We start from the raw sequence: 19,909 nt of genomic DNA, 5'->3' as shown, positions 1-19,909 counted from the left end.
AGAAAGAAAGAAAGAAAGAAAGAAAGAAAGAAAGAAAGAAAGAAAGAAAGAAAGAGAGAGAAAGGTCTCTGGATCTAATAGTGGGATAAGCCACAGAAAGAACTAATTATAGTTAGAAGTTGGAAGTAAGGCATGCATGTGCAAAAAAATGCAGTCCGGATTATGCTACTCCCTTCTCAATCACCTTCTGTGGCCACCACACTGCTCCAAATGAGCCCAATCCTGGAGGCCCTGGCCATTCTCCAGACCCACTTGTCAGAGCCCCGACCCTGGACCCCACTCTGTGGCCTCCTCTTCTGCCACATATGGGTTTGCTTGGTTGGTTCTTTTTTTTTTTTTTTTTTAATTTTATTTATTTATTTGGGGGGCAGCACAAGCAGGGGGAGCGGCAGAGAGAGGGAGAAGCAGGCTCCCCACTGAGCAGGGAGCCTGATGCGGGGCTCGATCTCAGGACTCTGGGATCATGACCTGAGCCAAAGGCAGACGCTTAACAGACTGAGCCATCCAGGCGCCCCAGCTTGGTTGGCTCTTGAAGAGACTGTTCTTTCAGGCATCTGCACCTCTGTCCAGGGTGCTCCCTCTACTTGGAAAAGCCCCAATAATTCAGCAAGACCCAGCTGAATGGCAGCCCTTCTGGGAGACCTCCTGGCCTTGTCCTCCCTTTTGGGTGAAATTTTGTTCCTTCCTCTTGTCCCCGCAGCATTTGGACAGACAGTTGATGCAATGTTCATATTAAAACTGAAGTTTTAATAAGCTTGCCAAGTAATTTCAATACACAGGTAGGGGTGGAGATAACTTGGTACTCGATGCAATTTACAGACCAGAAGCATTAGCATCATGGGTGAGTGTCTTAGAAATTCAGAATCTCAGGATCCCTCTCAGACTTATTATATCTGAGTTTGCATTTTCACAAAATCTCTGGGCTGATTCATATGAAAAAAATCACATCCAAATAAAGTTTGTGAAGTGTGGCCTCCGAGTTTCTCTGAGAGAAAAAGAATTTCCAGCTGTGGAAATCAAGGAGGACTTCTTGGAGGAGGTGATCTCTTAGCTGGGCCTAAGAGGGCAGGGTTTGGGTGTGTGAAGTATATTCCAGAGGGATTCCATGGGGCATCCAGAGGAAGCAGTAGACTTCCAGAGATGGGAAGGATGGGGATGTGTACAAGTAGTCCACGGCCTTTTGGCTGGAATTAAACAAGAGCAGCTGCACGTAAGGTGTCTGGAATGGGGATGAGAGGGGCAGGCAGGCTGTGAAGGCTCTTGTGTGCTGGGTTAAGGCCTCTGGATTCTGCTAGGTAGGAATGAGGAGGCTTGGAGTTTTGTTCCAAAAGATATGAGAGATCAAGCTGCAAAAGCAAAACTTTCCCTGCGAGAGAGAAGAGGCCACCGATATTCATCATGCTCAGGTACAGCTCATTTATGCCCCAGGCTTTCCTGAAAGAAGTACTAGAAGGGAAGGGGCAGGAGGCCTGAAGAGATGGCTGAGAGAAATTACCTGAGGCCCTCATGTTTGTTTCCACCCTGAGAGTCTCTGTATGGCCCCCTCAGTGGGAACTCCATGACTATTGGCTGATGGAGGTGTGAAGAGGGGAAGGAGCTGGTGTGGTCCCGGCTGAGCCCTGTGAATTCCCCATCATTCCCCACTTCCTCCAGGCTCCACCTCTGCAGCTTCCTCTAGCTCACTCCTTCCGGTGGCCCCAACAGAACCTCCTGCAGGACCGTTAGGAAGGTTAAAGAGGATAATATGGCACAGGACCAGGAATGTACTAGGACCTGAACAAGTACATGCAATCTTTTGAACCTTGGCATCAGAGCTCATGGTTCATGTATTTTTCTACCCTATACCTGGTTCAAATTCTTTGTTTCATTTTATTTTATTTTATTTTATTTTATTTTATTTTATTTTATTTTATTTGACAGAGAGAGAGAACACAAGCAGGGGGAGTGGCAGGCAGGGGGAGAGGGAGAAGCAGGCCCCCCACTGAGCAGGGAGCCCGATGTGGGGCTCGATCCCAGGACCCCGGGATCATGACCTGAGCCCAAGGCAGAAGCTTAACCGACTGAGCCGCCCAGGCGCCCCGTGCTTCAAATTCTAATACACAGTGGATTTTCAATGAATGCTTGATGGGGAAAATAATCCAAGTACCAGCTCACAGGAAACGCATTGTCCTTTGGCTTCAGAGCAGGTTTTGTTCGGGGCTGTGATACTACATACACACTGGAATCATGCACACCAATAACAATTTAGTGAGCATTTACTATGTGTCAATGGCTGTGCTAAGCATTTTACCTCCATCATTTCACTCAGTCCTCTCGTGCAGATGAAGAAAGGGGGACTGAGAGCTGCCGAGCATCCTGCTCAAAGTCCCACTGCTACGAGGAGGCAGAGCTGGAGACAGAACTGAGCACCGGTGGGAGATCAAAGCAGCGCTCAACTGCAAAGCCTCTTTCTGGTAGTCACAGGGATAACAGGTTCCACTCGGAGATGCACATTTGGTTTCTCCCCACCCCCATCCCGCCTTTCTCAAATGTTAGGGAGAGTCAATGTCACGTTTCACACTGATGGAATGTGTACACTCACAGTGTCAGAGAAAACATGGAGAAAACGTTAGGGATGATCTAGTTCAATGCTGCTGTCTTACAGAGGCTATAGTGGGGGCCCAGAGAGATCGCTTGACTTGCTCAAGGTAACACAGCAGGAGAATGGAAGCGTTGGGCGCCATGTTAGATTTTGGGCTCTTCTAATATGGCTCTCACAGGAAGAGAAAAACAAGCAGTCAACAAAACAGGTTATCTTTCTCACTCTACCCTCACTTCTTCACATCCTTCTCCCTGCACCAGCTGTCCCCTTCTCTTACTCTATTCATCTCTTTATTGGGTCAGCAAATATTGACTGAGGCACTCGTCTGAGTGTTTTACATATATTGGTTTACTTAAACCCCACAGAACTCTTGTAAAGGAGTCACTATTACATCCCCATTTTACAGATGAGGCACCTGTGGCACAGAGACCTTAAGGAAGTTGTCCAAGGTCAGAGAGCTGGAAGGTGGCAAGGACCTATGGAGGTATCTGTGTTCGAACGTCCCCCGGTTGCTGGATGACCACCGGAAAGGAGGTGAACGCCAACAGTAGGGACAAAAAGTGTTCCTGCGAGACTTTTATATTTTTTCTCCTTAGTTGTTTTCTGGTGGACAATCCTCACATGGTTTGCCAGGGACCATCAGCCCCAGGGCACGAAGGGGGGGCTGCCCCACAGAGCAGCCCAGGGGTGGGGAGGGTCATGTGACTGGGAGCCCTGAGAGCTGGGATTTACTGTGTCTCTCCCACTCAGTAGCTGTGACATGGGATGAGTCAATTCACCCCAATTTTCCTCATCTGGAAGATGGGAACAATAGTCAATTCTATCCTATCGTACTTCAGAGGATTAAACTGAGCTGAAAGTAGTTTATAATGTCAAAAGACAAAACCAAAGCGAAATCAAACAGCCATCAACCTTCCTCTGCCTATTTCCTATAGCTGTTTCTTAAAAAAAAGAAGCAAGAAACTCTGTGGTGGGGACTGCGTTTAGGATAAAGAACCCCAAAAGGAAGAAAGGCTCAACAGATGAGCTCTCTGTGGGTAAGGAAGAACCAGAACGGGCCCAGGGGATAGTTAATTGTCTCTGGTTAAATGGATGGTTGTAGTCATTTATTCATTCAATAAATATTTACTGAGTGTCTCCCCTGTGCTGGTCACAGTGCTAGACACAGGGGTACAGGGGCTTAGGGAACAGACATAGCCCAGAGCCTCATGAAGCTTACAGTCTACGCAGAGTCAGGGGACAAATACATACAGAATTTAAATGCATTATTATCAACTGTGACATGTGCTATGAGGCCAAGGAAAAGAAGAATTTTCTATCTGAGAGGAAAAACAGCCGTGGGTACTTGGGGACACACTGGATGACCCAATGCCCTATTTTCCCTGTCTCCCCCCTCTCCCAACCCCCACCCCTCCCAGACCCATCACCTGCTGTCCACCAACTGCTGTTCAAAACATCAGAGGCCTCTGCTCTGTGCAGGTTGGTATGAGCTTGATTCAATGAGTATCTTACTTCATTCAGGCTGCTATAACAAAATACCCAAACAGGGGGGCTTATTGACAACAAACATTTAGTTCTGGCATTTCTGGAGGCTGGCAAGTCTGAGATCATAATGTTGCTGGTGGATTCAGTGTCTGTGGGGACGCACGTATTCACTGATGACAGTCTCTGGACTGTAACCTTGAATGGCCAAAGGGGCAAGGACTGTTTTTTATGAGGACACTAATCCCATTCATGAGGGTTCCACCCCCCTTGACCTAATCACCTCCTGCAGGTGCCCTCACCTTGGGGGTTAGAATTTCAATATGCAAACCTGGGCGGAGTGGGGGGGGGGGGGGGGGCGGCACAGACATCAGCCCAGGACAATGAGCAATCTTTCCAATGGCCAAGAAAAATCTGTACACATATCTCCAAGTGTCAGGCTGCTTTCACAGTAGGTCTTGACTCAGCCCTCTTTGATGGGCTTCCAGCATATCATTATCAGTCCCACTTTCAAATTCAATAATATGTTCACAATAATACAATGACTTGTCTCAGATGACCCAGCCAGTGAGGCCACGCTAGAGCTCAGAATTCGTGCCCTAAGTGAGGGTGACATAAGGGATCCAGAGAGTAGAGAGAAGATTGAGGGCATGCCTGACTCAGAATGAGATCAGACTTGCAGGACACGCAAAGTTCTAACCCTTCAGAAGCTAGAACAGAGACAGCCGTCATTCTCTGGAAGACCCACATCCGGTCCAGTTTGAGGGGCCAGAGACGGCCCTTAAACCCAGACAGGATTTTCAGAGCTCCGAAGGGAGCTGTAGTCAAGTCCCGGGTGGGGAGCAAGGGGCTTGCCCTGGTACTCCTGTCCCTGGAAAGGCAGGGCCCCAGTCACAGTCACCCCCATGTGAGTGTGCGCCAGAGGACCAGGGCACCGGGTGGCCTGGCTGGGGTTGCTCCCCAACAACTGCCACGCGGCCCTCAGAACAAAGGGGGAACGGGGTTTCCAGGCAGAGGGACTTGAGCCGGTCCTGGGGTCGGCCCTCCGCTCCGCAGCTTCCGAGGCCGGCGGGGCCCGGCCCTCCAGTTCCCCGCTGCGGACAGTAGGTGGCAGTGGGTCGTGAGAAATCTCGGTCGTCGCCGGGCCGGGCGCGGACACCCAGCCTGGAGAAAAACGTGGCTGGGCTTGGGCCGCGGCGCCGAGAGAAACGCGCCCCGGGGTGGGGTGCGGGGGCCGCCCCGGGCCGGCGGCTTCGGCCCGAGCCGAGGTCAGCGAGGACTTGGGAGGAAGCGCCGCAGCAGGACCTGAAGGGCTCCCTCGGGCTCCTGGCCCCCATGTGGCTGCGCGGCCATGGGGCGCCCTTGGGGACCCTGGGCACCCTGGGGAGGGCCCTGCCCACTGCCTCTTTAGCCAGAACGAATGCGCGGCGTGGGAATTTGCTTCCTGAGCGAATAGCTTTTTTTAAATTTATTTATTAACTGAAGAAGAAGCCGCTGTGCAGAGAGGTCAAGGGGTTTGGCTGTGACCTCCGCGCGCGCCCGCGGCCGTGCAGGATTCGAACCCAGGCCCGTGTGTGTGCCCAGAGCCCGCGCTTCGGCCGGCTGAGCCGCGCCCACTGGGCCTCCGGCGCAGGGAGCGCCCGGCTGTTCCGCGGGCCGCCTCTCTGCGTTCACAGGGGCTCCGCTCCGCCGTGCTGTGGCCCCGGACTGGCTTTGCCTGGCCTCTGGGGCCGGGTCCCGGGAGGGGAGTGGCCGCGATGGCTTCTGATTCGCTCCCCAGCCCTGCCTGCGAGGCCTCCCCCGGCCGGGACAGTCTCCTGAGCCAGGGGGAGGGGGGGTGGGCCGGAGCTGCCTCGTTTCCCAAGTCAGACTGGCTCTCCAAAGCGCTTTTTACTCCGGGGAATTCACTGAGCTTTACAGCCACCCCGTGAGGGGGGCAGAGAAGACGTGTTTACATTTACAAAAGGGAAAACTCAGGCTTCCAAGGGGTGATCCGCCAAAGGGTGCAAAGCTAGGGCGTGGCTCAGCTGGGTTTCCAAACCCCCGTCTTCCCAGCTGGCCCCCCTAGACAAGGCCGGGCAGGGGGTGGGGGCCGTCTCGGGACATCCTCCACTCCCATCCACCGCAGGCAGGGAGCAGGGGACAAATTAATTCACACTAGCTTTACATTATGTATAATGCTGCGTGATTTTATTTTGCTTCATTCCCGAAATCTTTTACAGTAATTAGTAGCCGAGTAAAATATAAAAATCAATGCAATATAACACTTTAATGGTAATAATACACCATCCTGTCTAATTAATAAAATCTGTTGTTTCCAAGCTCGATTATTTATTTGACAAATTGATAGCACACATCCTGTTCATACCCTCTTTCCCGGCGCACATCCTTTCAGTTTATTGAATAGAATTGTAGCAGGAAAATAAACAGATTGTCTTCTGACCTGACAAGCAAGTGAGAAATAAACCCCTCACTCATACATCACTAATTGTTCTCAATAATATTCTCTAACACATGTCCAGATTGGTTAGAGATGAATCTCGATTTCTTCCTCCTTAAAAAAAAAAAAAAAAAAAAAATGTTTCTCCTTAATTTAGGGAAAAGAGACGTAGCTTTCCCTTCCCTCTGCGCTGTGTTTGCGTCCGGGCAGTTTGGGGAAATGAATTTTGTCACTGCGCTCGGGGATGCCAATTGCTCTGGGAAGAGGAGGTCCCCCGGCTGCTCTGTGCTGCCCCGGGGAACACTGAACCCCCGTCAGAGGGGAGCAGGGAGGAGGCGGATGGGAGGGTTGTCACCGGGAGCTGGGAAACCGGGACCCAGAGGAGGGTTCGGGCAGGATCCTCAGGTCTGGCGATGTTTGTGGGTAGGGGTCGGGGTGAGGAACAATGTGCAGGGTTTTCACGCGTGGAATTTGGGATGAAACACTGATCTAATTACAAACAGGAATGTGTGTTATTTTATGTAACACAGGGACATTTCAGATGCTAAGTGTGAAAATATGAAAGCATTTTAAGCTATAAATAGGGCCTCGGAGGGAGAGGCAGAGATACTGAGACAGAGACAGAGAGATCAGGGAGAGAAAGAGCAAGACAGAAAGAGAAAGAAAAAAAAAAGAGGGAGACTCACCATCTGCAGGTTATTTTGCAGCATTTTTCTCTGAAAGAAAAATTGTGATGTGATCTGTGTTTGGGGAAAAGCTGTGCTATCCTCAGCTTTCAAGCTACATTTACTGTAATAAAAAAGGAAAAAGTGTCCAAGTGCACACAGGTGAAGGAAGTCACCCTCTCACGGAGACTGGCCTCAGTACACACGGAGAGATGTACACACCTAAACACACACACACACACAGTCTTTTCTGATGAAAAGTTCTATGACTCCATGTGCACTAGGCCCAACATGCACACGTGCGTGCACACACACACACACACACACTCACTGCAAGCACAGTGACGTACCACAAAGACAAACATACCCTGCTGAGCCCAGGTCATTACATCGAGGCACGCGTGCCACATATAATAATAATATAATAATGAGAATAATAATAAGAAGAATATAATAATAATAATAATGAGAAGAAGAAGAAAAAGAAGAAGACTTTAGATAAGATTTGCCTGAGAACATTTCCTACCATCTCTGGAAGCCCATCAAGTAGGTGGTCACTTCAAGCTTTTTGCCGGCACAGAAGTATACAGAAAGTGATCAATAAATGCAGTTGGATTACTTTACCTTTTATAAAGCATTCCCTATGAATTGTTTTAGGGCAGGGGTTCTACACCCAATTTATAGTTGAGGAAACAGGTAATTTCTTTCCAAGAGAAAACAGTTGGGGTATTCATTGAAAAATAATTTTTACTGAAAACTTTCCATGGGTCAGAGACTATCTAAATGCTTTTTAGGCATTATTTCATTTAATCCTCACAATAACTCTGAGATGGGTCCAGTTATGATCTTCAGAAGGTTTGGGTAATTTGCCCCAAATTATACAGCTAATACATGATTGGGCTTGGATTTGAACCACTATCTGTCTGCATTAGCGATTCCTCAAAGCTATGTTCTAGTCCTGGTTCTGACAGTCACTGGCTGAGTGACTTTGAGCAAGTAATGTATCTGAGACTCAGTTTACTCAACTATAAAATGATGAAAATTCTCACCTTATGGGATTGATATAAAGGTTAAAGGGGACATTATTATAAAATAATGTGCCCAGTAGGGTGCCAGGCATGCATTAGGAGTTTAGTCAAGTCCATTTTTCCCTTCAATGTTCCCTTTGTCCTTAGTGAGTCACTCCACCAGAAATCGCTGGAAAGAGAACTCAGTAGGCTGGGGCTGCACCTAGTGGCAGCTCAGGGTTCCAAGCCTTGGTTTTATCATTCGCAAAATAGGGAAATAACAGCTTTTTGTGAAGACAAAATGAGGTAAAGCATAAGAGTATGCATGGTGCCTGGCATACAGTTGGCACTAAATAAATATTTGTGAAAGGAAAAAAGGGAGGGAGGAAAGAACCCAGTGAATGGTGCCCAGGTGCTCCAAATGAACCTGTGCAGCTGTCAGGGCCTGGGACAGGTCTGACCCCGGCTCCACCAAGCAGTGGGCAGGAATGTTCCAGTGGGCTGTGAATGTCCTGTGGACCTGCTCAGTGCCATCGATCAATATGTTTTATGATGGGTCTAATTAAGCTCTCTAACGAGAGATCACGAGATGACAATTTATCCCAGAGCCATCACTCATTAAAATGCTATTTCAGGAGATGACATCGTTCCAGCCTTAATTGGAGGAGTTCGCGTGACTGGAATCTCTTGGGAGCAGAGATGTCCCTTGTCACTCCTCACCTCTGTGGCGGGGGGCTCAGGAATTCTCCGGGGTTGCAACAGCCCCAGGGCCGTACTTCCTCTGCTTAGGGTGGCCCCCTCCAGCAGGTGAGGCACGGGTCTCTAACCGGGGGCCAGGCAGCCTGCGGCTGGGCAGAACCCGAAACTGGGAACTCTCGTCAGCTCCACCAATGTCTAGTCTAGACAGTCACTGGGGAAGTGACTGTCTGTTCAAGCCTCAGGTTCCTCATCTGTAAAGAAGCCATGGTGATGCCTTCCCTGCCCCGCTCACTGAGTAGTTTGAAAGATGAAAGGAGGTTGTAGAGAGGCTTACAGAACAGAGTAGTGGAATGAGCACAGGTGTGGAAGTGAAAGTCTCAAATCTCTGTTCTATGACCCACTAGCTGTGTGACTCTAGACAAGTTACTCAGCATCTCTGAGATTTGATAAGGAATCAATAATAGTGCCTACTTCAACAAACCTGTTGGGAAGATTTTAGAAATTCTATATTCAGCTTGGTTTCTGAGGATCCCAGAGGCAGAGCGATGAAGAGCCATGGCAGTTTTCTGAGGGATCCTGTCATACCTTAGTGTCTACAGAATAATATCTACACCATGGACAAATGACAAATCTGAAGAGGACCTGATCTAGCCATGCTGGCTATATCCTAGAAGACGTAGGGAGGAGGTGGCGTTTTAGCTAGACCTGGAGTAGGAGACTTCTTCAGTTGAAGAATAAAGGAAAGAGCATCCCGAGATGAGGCAGCAGGCAGAAGAAGCAAAGGACTTGGGGTGGGAGAAAGTTGGTGCGTTCAGAATATAGTGAGCAGAGAGAAGTAGTTCGTGGGTGAAGAAAGGGAAAGCCCATAATGAGAGAGGGAAAGCAGGCTAGAGGGGCAAGTAGAGGGCAGGTCTTTTAAGGTCCCCGAATGTCATGCAAAGTGTTTGGACTTTATCATGAAGTTCACTGAAACCTCACTAAGGATGAGTTTAATAAAATGCCACCAGAGAGCACGAACCTCAGAGAAGAAAGGCAGGTTCAGGTGCTTCTGCCAACAAAGGGGGCTCGGAGGCTGCAGCGTGAACCTCACCTGTCCTCGAAGCCCAGGAAGCCCAGGGCCCCCACATGCTAAGTGCCACAGTCTTCCGGGGAGCACATAAGGAAACAACAGCAACTGTGATGCTGTCTTGGATTTGGAGCTGCTTTTCTCCCGGAGAAGGAGGCTAGGAGAGGGAGCCTCACCTGCTGAGCTGCTGTCACGCATCAGGGACGTGGCATTTAGTTCTGAAAACACTCTCAATTAGGTGTCACGGCCCCCTTTTGCCAAAGGATGCATTTGAGTCTCAGAAAGGGACAGTGGCTTCACCAAGTTTTCCAGCTACTATGAGCAGAATCGGGATTCGATCTGTGGTCCGCAGGCCCCATGGCAATGCCCGCCCCCCCCCCCCCAGCTGCACATCCTTTCACCCAAAGTTCTCACATCTCCCACCTCTAACCTGCACTGGCTTGAGGTACGGGCGATTTCTCTCTATTTTTCGGAGGAGGAGCCCGAGACACAGAATTCTCCAAGAAGCATCTGGTCCGTGGACACCTTACATCAGATAACTTTCTGACAGAAAACAGAGATGCAGCTCTGACTGACAGCTAGGGTGCCGAGGAACGTGTTTTTTCCGGAACTCTGGGACAGCACTGATTCCAATCTATTTGTCCAGAAGCCATTTGCCTTTGCTCATTCCTGACTTCAAGAGCCTAGGTGACCAATCCTGGCTCTTTGATTTTTTTGAAGGGGTAGAGCTAGGGAGTGGAGACCTTTTCCTATTACATAATAAAATCATTCCCTTAACCGAGAAGGTGGGGAGGGGTCCACCGTTTCCAGTTTGGGGGCTTTTCAGGAAAAAAAAATGGAGAAAAACATAGTTAAAGACATTTGAAGAAAGAATGCACCCCTAAATGTGAAATTGTTCAGAAAGAATTTGTAATAGGATTCAAAGTGTTCATGACAGCCACTACTTACACTGTTTAAAAAGTTGCAATTAGTACCAAAAGGCTTGGATGAAGAAAACATCATATCATAGGCATATTTATAAAACAACTTCCATCAGCCAAAGGAAAAATGGACAGAACTCTATTACAAGCTTTTTATATTTGAAGAGCAATTTCTAATAATATATCTAGAAGCCATTTCGGAAATTGACTTAGTGTGCATGATCTGGGATTAATGTTTCCTGCAAAATCACATGCTCGTTTGAACGTAAACAGTTTGTACTTCCTTTCCACCTCCTGGTTCAGAAGAATGCACCTCCAATGTGTAAAATGATCTATCAGAATTAATTGTGAATGCCCTAATCCAATCAAGTCTACCTCATTAGGCAAACATTTAAATTATTAAGTTAAATAGTGGGGTATTTCAATATAATCTTGTTATGCTATTTTTATGGCAATACAAATGCTGTCTACAGATGGGCTCTGCTTCCCAGCATCGTCCCTATTGTTGATGTACTTACCGCCTCCATCACTGGCTTTCACATGTGTGTGACATTGGTCCACAGCCACTCACTCTCTCACTCCTTCATAATTACTGAGGGAGCACCTACTATTGGCCAATATTTGAAAGCTGGTGAAAACCTTCAGGATTATTTAGTCATCTCTTTTTTTGCAGATGCAGGAATCAAAGTTCTGAGAGGTTGGGTGATTTTCCGTGGATCACACAGCAAATTTGTAGCAGAGCCGCATGAGATCTGCAGGAGAACCCTAGCTTCCTGACTCTGCACAGCCCTTCTGCTCTCTTCACTCTACTGAATTGGTTTCTCTGTCCATCTCCTTTCTACTTTGACTCACATAGAAATACAGGAATAGAATAGATCAGGTCCATGCTAGACCTATGCTAAATAATTAGTTTTTTGCAAAATGACTTTTTTTTTTTTTTACCTCCCCATTATAATAAAAGATATATCCTCAACCTGGTTGCTCTTCACCGAGCTTTAAATAGCTTGTTCTTTCCAAATTCCTCCAGCCAGCAAAGAGCTATTCATCATTTGCTATTTCCTTGAAGGCCAGCCCAACAAAGACATGTTTGGAAGAAATAAGATCTGAATGTCTCAGACTCTAGCCCCTAAATTAGTCTCTGGGTATGTGTATGTTGTGGGGAGGAAGAAAAAAGCAGGCCTGGGGGCTCGCCGTCACGATGGGCTGGGTGCTGATACTAGGATCCTCTCTGGAGCCAGAGAACAAGATTCTGTCCTTGTCAGAGCTCCCACCCCATGCTCGTCTAGGGAAGTGTGTCCCTGGTGTCTAAAGATTCAGATTTCACCTCAACTCAGAAGGCAGGTCTAAGGGACCTGTAGACCCTACCCTGCTCCTGGCTATAAAGTGAAATGAAGAACTTCCCAATGTGCCCCTTTTAGTGTTTGGCTCAAATGTGGACATGCTTTTCTTCTCTTTAAACCCGGGTCGTGACTAAGACAGGGCAAGAACTTTCAGTCATTCCCAAGGGGAAGTAAAAACAGGGCCACGAATCTGGATATCCAGATTAGCTGGTCCTCGGATCCAGGCTGCTTGGCCTCATTCCGACTTCCATAAGCCCTCAGCACTTCTGTCTTCAAGGGCTCCTTCCTCCACAAAAAAAATTAAAAAGAAAAAAAAAAAAGAAAACAAAATTCTATTTTATCACTCCATCGATGTAAAGAAAAATATATTGATATTATAAAATAGAACATTTTCTTCTACCTAAAAGTTCACTTTTTTTTCTGATTTTAGAAGAAATAAAAATGTTTTCATGAGCCCCTAAGTGTGTTGTGGGCCCTGGGCACTGAGCCTACAATGGCCAATCGAAACATGGGCCCTGCCAGGCCTAAGGACATAAAGCCCAAGGAGAAAAGAGCCTCCCATTCTGCCTCCATTTGGTGGATGGGCCCCAACCATCAACCGTAACACTCTGAAAATATCTAGCTTCTTTGCATCTGGACAAGAAGGAAGAGCTTTATCTCCTGTCCTCTTACTTCCCATTTCTTGTCTGGGGACAGATTAAAAATTATTGGTGTAAAAACATGCCCCCTTAATGCCACTCAAAGTCAGATTCTCCAAATTTATCATTGGAAGGGGGATGACCTTTGTTTCTTGTTCTTGGCTTGTTTCCTTTTGCCACCACCACACGGAGCCACATTCTTCACATACTGAAACATGGTGCAGTTAGGGTTAGAACGGTCCGAAAGACCTTCCCAAGGGGAAAGCAAACACATAGCATACTGTAAGTTCATGATACAAAAGGGCCCATGGGAATGGAAGATGTCAGTAGCTAAGACTCAGCAGAAGGATCTGGGCAGCCTAGGCTGCGGAAATTAGAAACTGACACAGTAGTGGTGGGAGAGTAAGCTGGCCAAACCGCTTTAGAAATCTATTTGGCAGTATTACTAAAGTTGGATGTGATGTCTTATGACCCAACATTTCTACTCAAAAGTAGTAGGTGGAACCACATGACATTGTCGATATTTGATGGTTTTTCATCCACAAAAATGGCAATTTCATTCGATTCAACCTAATACATAACTAACGGAAATGCGTACCTATGCTCATCAAAAGTCATGTAGAAGGATGGTCTCGCAGCACTACTCAATAATCAGACACTGGACACGGTGCAAAAACCCACCAACCAAAATACTCTATGGTTTGTTCATATATAGAATAGGGCATGCAATGAAAGTAAGTTATAATTATACTCAACACATTGCTGATTGAAAGAAACCAAACACAAAAAGGTATGTACTGTATGATTCCATTTACATAAAACTCAAGCACAAACACATCCATGGCGTTAGAAGTCAGAAAGGAGTTACCCTACTCAAAGGGGACTAAGCATTGACTCAAAAGGCACATGAAGGGCTCTTTCTTGATCTGGGGACCAGTTTCGTGGTGGTGTGTGCACTTGGAGAAAATGTATTAAGTTGCAACTTATGCGTTGCCTATTTTTCTGTATATGTATTTTCCTTTCTTAAAAAGTTTAGTTAAAAAAAAAAAAAAAAGCCCGAGGGCCGCAGAAGGATTCAGGCAGCTGTTGGGGCGGAGGCAACAGCAGCTGGTTCCAGGAGGGCCAGCACTGCCCCCCTGTTCTTGTTTGTGCCTTGGTAGAGTTTTTGACCATTAGGTAATGCGGCTCTGGGCCAACCGCTCCCCATGCTTTATCTCACTCAGTCTGCGACTCGGCACTGAGGTGGCTCAGTTAGTATCCTACCGGATGGCTGGAGACACTGGGGAAATGCATGCCTAACGACGCCAAATAACTCTCCCAAACGCACACGGCTATTGAGGGGTAAGCCAAAATCTGGCCCCAAGAAAATGTGTGTCCAAGCCCTCATTCTCCAGGTCTGTGCCCCAGAATGAGAAGAATCGGGATCACCCAGGACAACTGGATGTTACAATGAACTCCCTTTGATTTGGGTCCAGATCCTGCCTCTCCAGCCCCCACCTTCTCTCACTGGTCCTTGTTTTTGTCCCTTCCCACCAGCATGGCCACCCACGAACCTGAGAGATCCCTCAGAAGGGGCCAGGGTCCTGCACCTGCAGGTCCTGTCCAATGCAGCAGAGATATGGTTTTGTCCATATTGCCTGAGGGGTCCCAGCAGGGCCTCAGCATTCCTGTGGTTTATGCCAAGGACATCTCAGTTCCATCTCCTGCTTCCTGCTCTTTCTGACTTCGGGTTCTGAGTGTCCGTTTAGAGGTATCTGTGTCATTGTATGTGGAAATATAACGTATGGACAATTGTGTGGCCCTGGCCCACAACGAAGGCAAAACTCCACTTTTGCCTTCTTCTCTGACCAGAAGCTCAGCCTGCCCCATCCCCAGCTCTTCCCACAACACTGTTCAGCGTGAGTGTGGGAAGAAGGGCCAAGAAGAAAGGCAGGAAGGGGCACTTCCTGAGTGTACTGTGTGAGTCCATTTACATACTGTTTCCCTTCAGTACACAGGGCACCCCTGGGAGTTGGTTATCATTACCCTCATCGTACTGCTGAGGAATCTCAGGGCTCACGGGGGTTAACTGTAAGGGCTGCTGTTTTCCCGGGCGTGGGATGGTGAGACAGGCAGAACAAACTGCTGAGCCTTCAGGGCCAAGCAAAACCCCTCCTCCCTCCTGGTCTATACTCAACACTCCTGGAGTCCCCACATCGGGTGTGAACACGTTCACAGATCTCGTGTCCGGTGACTTTGGTGCATGGGCTGGACATGATCGGCCATTAGCAAGACACATGCTGTCCTACTAGAAACACAAAGAAGGGAACCATTGTCTCCGATGAGGGGCAGAGGATGAGAGACATTGACAGGTGGTGGTTCTAGGTCCAGCTTGGCTGCTTACTGCCTGTGGCAATGGAAAAACTTCTCTCCCCTCTGGTCCTTAAGTTTCCCATCTGTGCAATGAGGGAATGAGGTTGGCCATTGTCTGCTGGCCTTCCCAGTGTAGGTCTGTGGCATCCATGATGAATCATGAGTCTGGACCCTGAGGTATTGGTACCCCTGGGGAAATACTCTAGCTCTCTCTCAGAATGGAAAAGGCAGGAAGGAACTTGTCCCCTTGGCCCGTGGCTCAGGCGGGTGTCTGAGTGACAGGTAGGAATGAGCGACATGCTCATCTGCAGGATAGCTGCAAGGTCCTGTGGGCCTGGGTCCACCGAAGACACGGGGTACTAGACAGTCAGAGGAAAGACTCAGAAAGGCAGGTCCTGACAGAAGAATGAGACCAGTGTCAGATCCACACCCAAATCATTGCTGTAAGTAACCTCCTATTTCACGTGTTCACCTCCTGGCCCCCATTCACCCCAGCTGTTTCCGTAATAACTCAGTAGTTCTTAATGCGGAATTCATGCCCTTTTAAGTTGTTTGCAAAATTATGTGTGTAGGCAAGTATGAGAATTTTTCTGGAGCAAGAAGCTTCGATTAGAGCTTAGACACACACACCCATACACACAAGGTGAAGAACCACACTTTTCAATTCAAATGCGTCCCTTCTCTGTCCCCACCACCTGTGCCCGGGTTCAAGCCCTCATTGTGGATATCTTGGGCTATTACAATTACCTCCTAAGGGGTCTCTTTGCCTCCAACTTCAGCTCTGTCCAGTCTGGCTTTCACAGAACCCTCGAGGTCACCTTCTTCAAACTCTGCTTTAACAGCCTTCCTTGGCTTTGCATTGTCTCCAGATGAAGTCCTAAGTGTTGAGCCTAGCTTGCAAGGTCCTTCCAAATGTGGTTTTGTCTTCTTCTCCAGTCTCACCTCCCGACCACCCCCTTCCTTGAGCATCTGGTAGGAACGCCCTTCCTCTTTAATTTGCTGAACTCTTAGGATGTAAAAAGACTGGTTTGTTTTGTTCACTGCACTATCCCAACACACAGCGAGTGCCTGACACATGTAGGCATTCCGTAAATATTTTCTGTAAACGAATGATTGAATGAATGCATCCTTTGGGATCTATTTCAAGAAGCCTTCTCTCACCCCCCTGGTGGAGGTGGTCATTCTGTTGGATCCATAATTCACTGTATTGCAACTATTTTAATATTATATGTGATCATATTAGGTGGCATTATATGTGTAATTATTACATGTCACTGAGCTGTAAACTCTATGCTCACAGACCCAGTTTGGTGTTTCTTTATATCTCCAGTACCTAAACCAGGACTTTGCTCCAAATAAATGTATCTTATATAGGGGAGAAAATGACTGAATGCCCTTTCAAACTCAAATGTTAAGCCAATTTTTGCCCATCAAAAGCCTATGCATTTCAGGGGTTCTGTCTCAAGTTCTACTTCCTTCGTGAATCTATTCCCTCCATTGCCCTCAATTTGATACATTTCTGGCTTCTCCCTGTTCCCCTGGTATTTTGTTGATTCCTCTCTCGCGGACTGATATCCCTCTCCCCTGGGCTAAGAATTTATCAGGAAGCTCTCCCCTACTCGTCTGCATACTCTTTAAACCCCGGAGACTCATCTATTCTGTTCTTTACCCACCCCCTCCCTTGCCTGCTAACCCAGCCCTAGCGCAGCGCTTGATACTGTGCTATGTATGTGATGAGGCCATTGCCAAACTGATTGTTAAATTTTCCCAGTTTTGGCTGGAGCTCCAATTCCTCTCCTTACACATGGGACTTCAGTTTTCCACAGAATCCTGTTCTACAAAGAAAGAAGAGAAAGCTCCGCTGGTCTATATGGAAGCTTCCCAAGAAGCACCAGCCCTGCGCATCCTACCATGCACACATGGCCAGCCGAACCCTCCCCAGGAAATCTGACACAGCGAGGCGTTCACACTTCAGAAGAAAAATAAAGATGCAGAACGGGAAAAAAAAATCATTACAGGCCACAGCCATTGCACAGTGAGAAGCCCTAATTATTCTGTGTAGCCTGAGTTTTTCTTAGTAGGCAAACTCTTTTGAATATTAACAAATATTTATTTAGGAATTAATAATTGACATCTATTAAAGCATAATTTATGGAGAGTGAATTCCTCTTGGTTTGGGTTCCCACTGCTTGGCTACATCTGGCTGCGCCAGGAGTGACTCTTTTGTTAAAAGCTAGATGCAATGCTGGGGAAGGGCTCCAGCAGGGGACAGGGACACGCTTCAGTGACTGCCCAGAACAAAGCTCAGTCGGAGGGCACCGGGTGAGCACTCAGCCCGGACCCGGCCATTAATGTCTCCTGTAGCCTTCGGAGAGCTTCCTCTCCTCCCCAGCCTCCCTTCCAAGTCTAAGAAACAGACATCTTTATGTCTAACTTTATTTAGATGGACATGCTTGGTTGCAAGTAAAGGAAATTATTTTGAGTTGGCTTGAGCAATAAAGGGGCACTTGGATAAGGACATGGATCATCTCCTGAAGCCCCGCACAGGGATAGGGCTGAGCCTCAGGTGCCGCTGGGAGCCAGGCCTGGTAAGCTCTCTGCTCACTCTGCTTCTCACCTCTGCTCTTCTCTGGGCACCTGCTATTCTCGTCCCTTCTTTGGTCTCCACAGCAAAAGTGCAGCCTTCTCACAGCTCGTGAGCATTCCCTACATGGGTGTGGCTACAGAAGAGTGTGTAAATATCCCTTTTTTGTCCCCATTTCCACTTTGCCACTGTGTGGTCCTAGCTGCTTAGTGGAGAGGTGCGTGTCACACAACCAACCATGGACAGGGGCACAGGGGCACGTGGAAGGTCACCCCTTCCAGGCACCATTGATTCATTCATGCATGCGTTCATTCATTCATTCATTCATTCAACAACCGTTGACTAGAACCCATGGTGTGCCGGGCACTTTTGGGGTGCTGGAGATATGGTAGTGAGTGAGGCAGAAAGGGGTGTGGATCAGAGAGGTCACACTTGTCTGTGAGGACAGGTCATTCCAGGAGAAGCAACATTGGCAGAGAATCAAAAGCAAACCACTCACTCATCCAACTCTGCAAGGCTGTTTGAAAAGCACAATGAAAGCTCTAAGCCTTTGCAAAATTGTAAGAGGTTATTAGGATATTAGACATTTTTTGAGAAAACTGATAAGAAGTTAGAAAAAGAAGAAAAGGAGGAAGGGAGAGAGGGATCAAGAGAAAAAGGAAAACCCATGGAAATAGGAATGATAGGGAGGCCTATTTTGGACCAGGATAAGAATTATTCTTATGCTTGAGGCTTTGAAAAATAAAATGGACAGTGGTGAATTTTCCATCACTGGAGAGTATTCAAGCCAAAACTAGATGACCTCCAGTCAGGGCTGATTTATAGGTCACTCATCAATGGGGAAAAGATGGGCAAGGTGACCAAAGAGGTGCAGTCCCATTCCACCATTTGGAAAACAATCTTTATAGTCAAATTCGAGGTCTTCGGTGATGCCACACCTCTGGCGTTCAAAGAGAGAGGCCGCCTGTCACCTTCCCTGGCCTCCCAAGACAAGAGCGTACACCTCATTTCAACGTTAAATAAAAACAGCATTTCATCTCCTCTGGAATGCAAAACTGTGAATTTGAGTGAAATATGCAGTTTTCATTATGTTAAAAGATCTACTCATTACAATCAAGTTAAGAGGATGTGAATAAGACAAATTGATCACCACTTTAAATGTATTAATCAGCTTGCAACTCTTGTCACCAGTCAAAACAGAACAGCCAGACATTTATTCTGTCTCAGTTGTGTTTTAGAGCCCATCCCAAGAGGTCACAGAATCAGTGAGCTTCCCTATGCAGTTAATGGACAAACAGTCTCAACACATTGCAGAAGCTCTCGCCTGCTTAGAATCGGACTGAGAAGACACGATTAAATCTGTCTACTCATTCTGCAAATATTTATTGAGCATGTACTATGTGCCAGGCATTGTGTAAGGCTCTGGAGATACAAAAGTAAGTCAGAGCTGTCTGGTCCTTGCCTGCCACATTCCCATAGTTTAGTCAGGAGGCAGACGTGCAAGGAAACAATTACAATACAGAGGAATTGGGGTTAAATCGATGGTCAGCATGAGGTGCTGTAGGACTGAGGACCAATCTGGAGACTGTGGTTGTGGTTGGATGGCTAGGTGTGAATGATACTCTGCAAAGATGCTGTCTAAGCTCTAGGTCTGGGAGAGAACAAAGGCTCTAGGGAGAAGAGATGCCAGCCCATCTCCAGAGTCTGGCTATCGGAGGTGTAGTAAAAAGGGCCCAAATAGTAAGTTCAAAAGAACATGCCTTCTTCTAGCCTGGTCTGGTAGGGCAGACTTGGGCTGATTTCCATGTTGGCTGCACTATCATACCCGGCCCAAAGGAGAGCCATGAACCTGGACCCAAACCCCTCTTAGGCCATGCCTTCCTTCTCTCACTGTTTCCTGCCACAGTGGGACCTCAGAGCTCTCGAGGCTGAGGGGGCAGGTCGGGTTGGGACCCAGGTTCAGCACAGAGAAGGAGTTGAGGGAAGGATTGATCCAAACAGGAGGAAGAAGGCCAGTCTCCCAAAAAGTGAGCTTTAGGGGGAGGCTGGACAGGAAGGAAGTCGAATGGCTAGGTTGGGGTAAGCCCAAGCAGGACTCCCATCCTGGGACAATCTCTACCCTCAGAGGACACAGT

The sequence above is a fragment of the Phoca vitulina genome, unplaced genomic scaffold, assembly GCF_004348235.1.
Source record: "Phoca vitulina isolate PV1807 unplaced genomic scaffold, GSC_HSeal_1.0 scaffold36, whole genome shotgun sequence".
NCBI classification, from domain to species: Eukaryota; Metazoa; Chordata; class Mammalia; order Carnivora; family Phocidae; genus Phoca; species Phoca vitulina.
The sequence above is the reverse complement of the archived record's forward strand: the minus strand, read 5'-3'. Positions refer to the sequence as shown.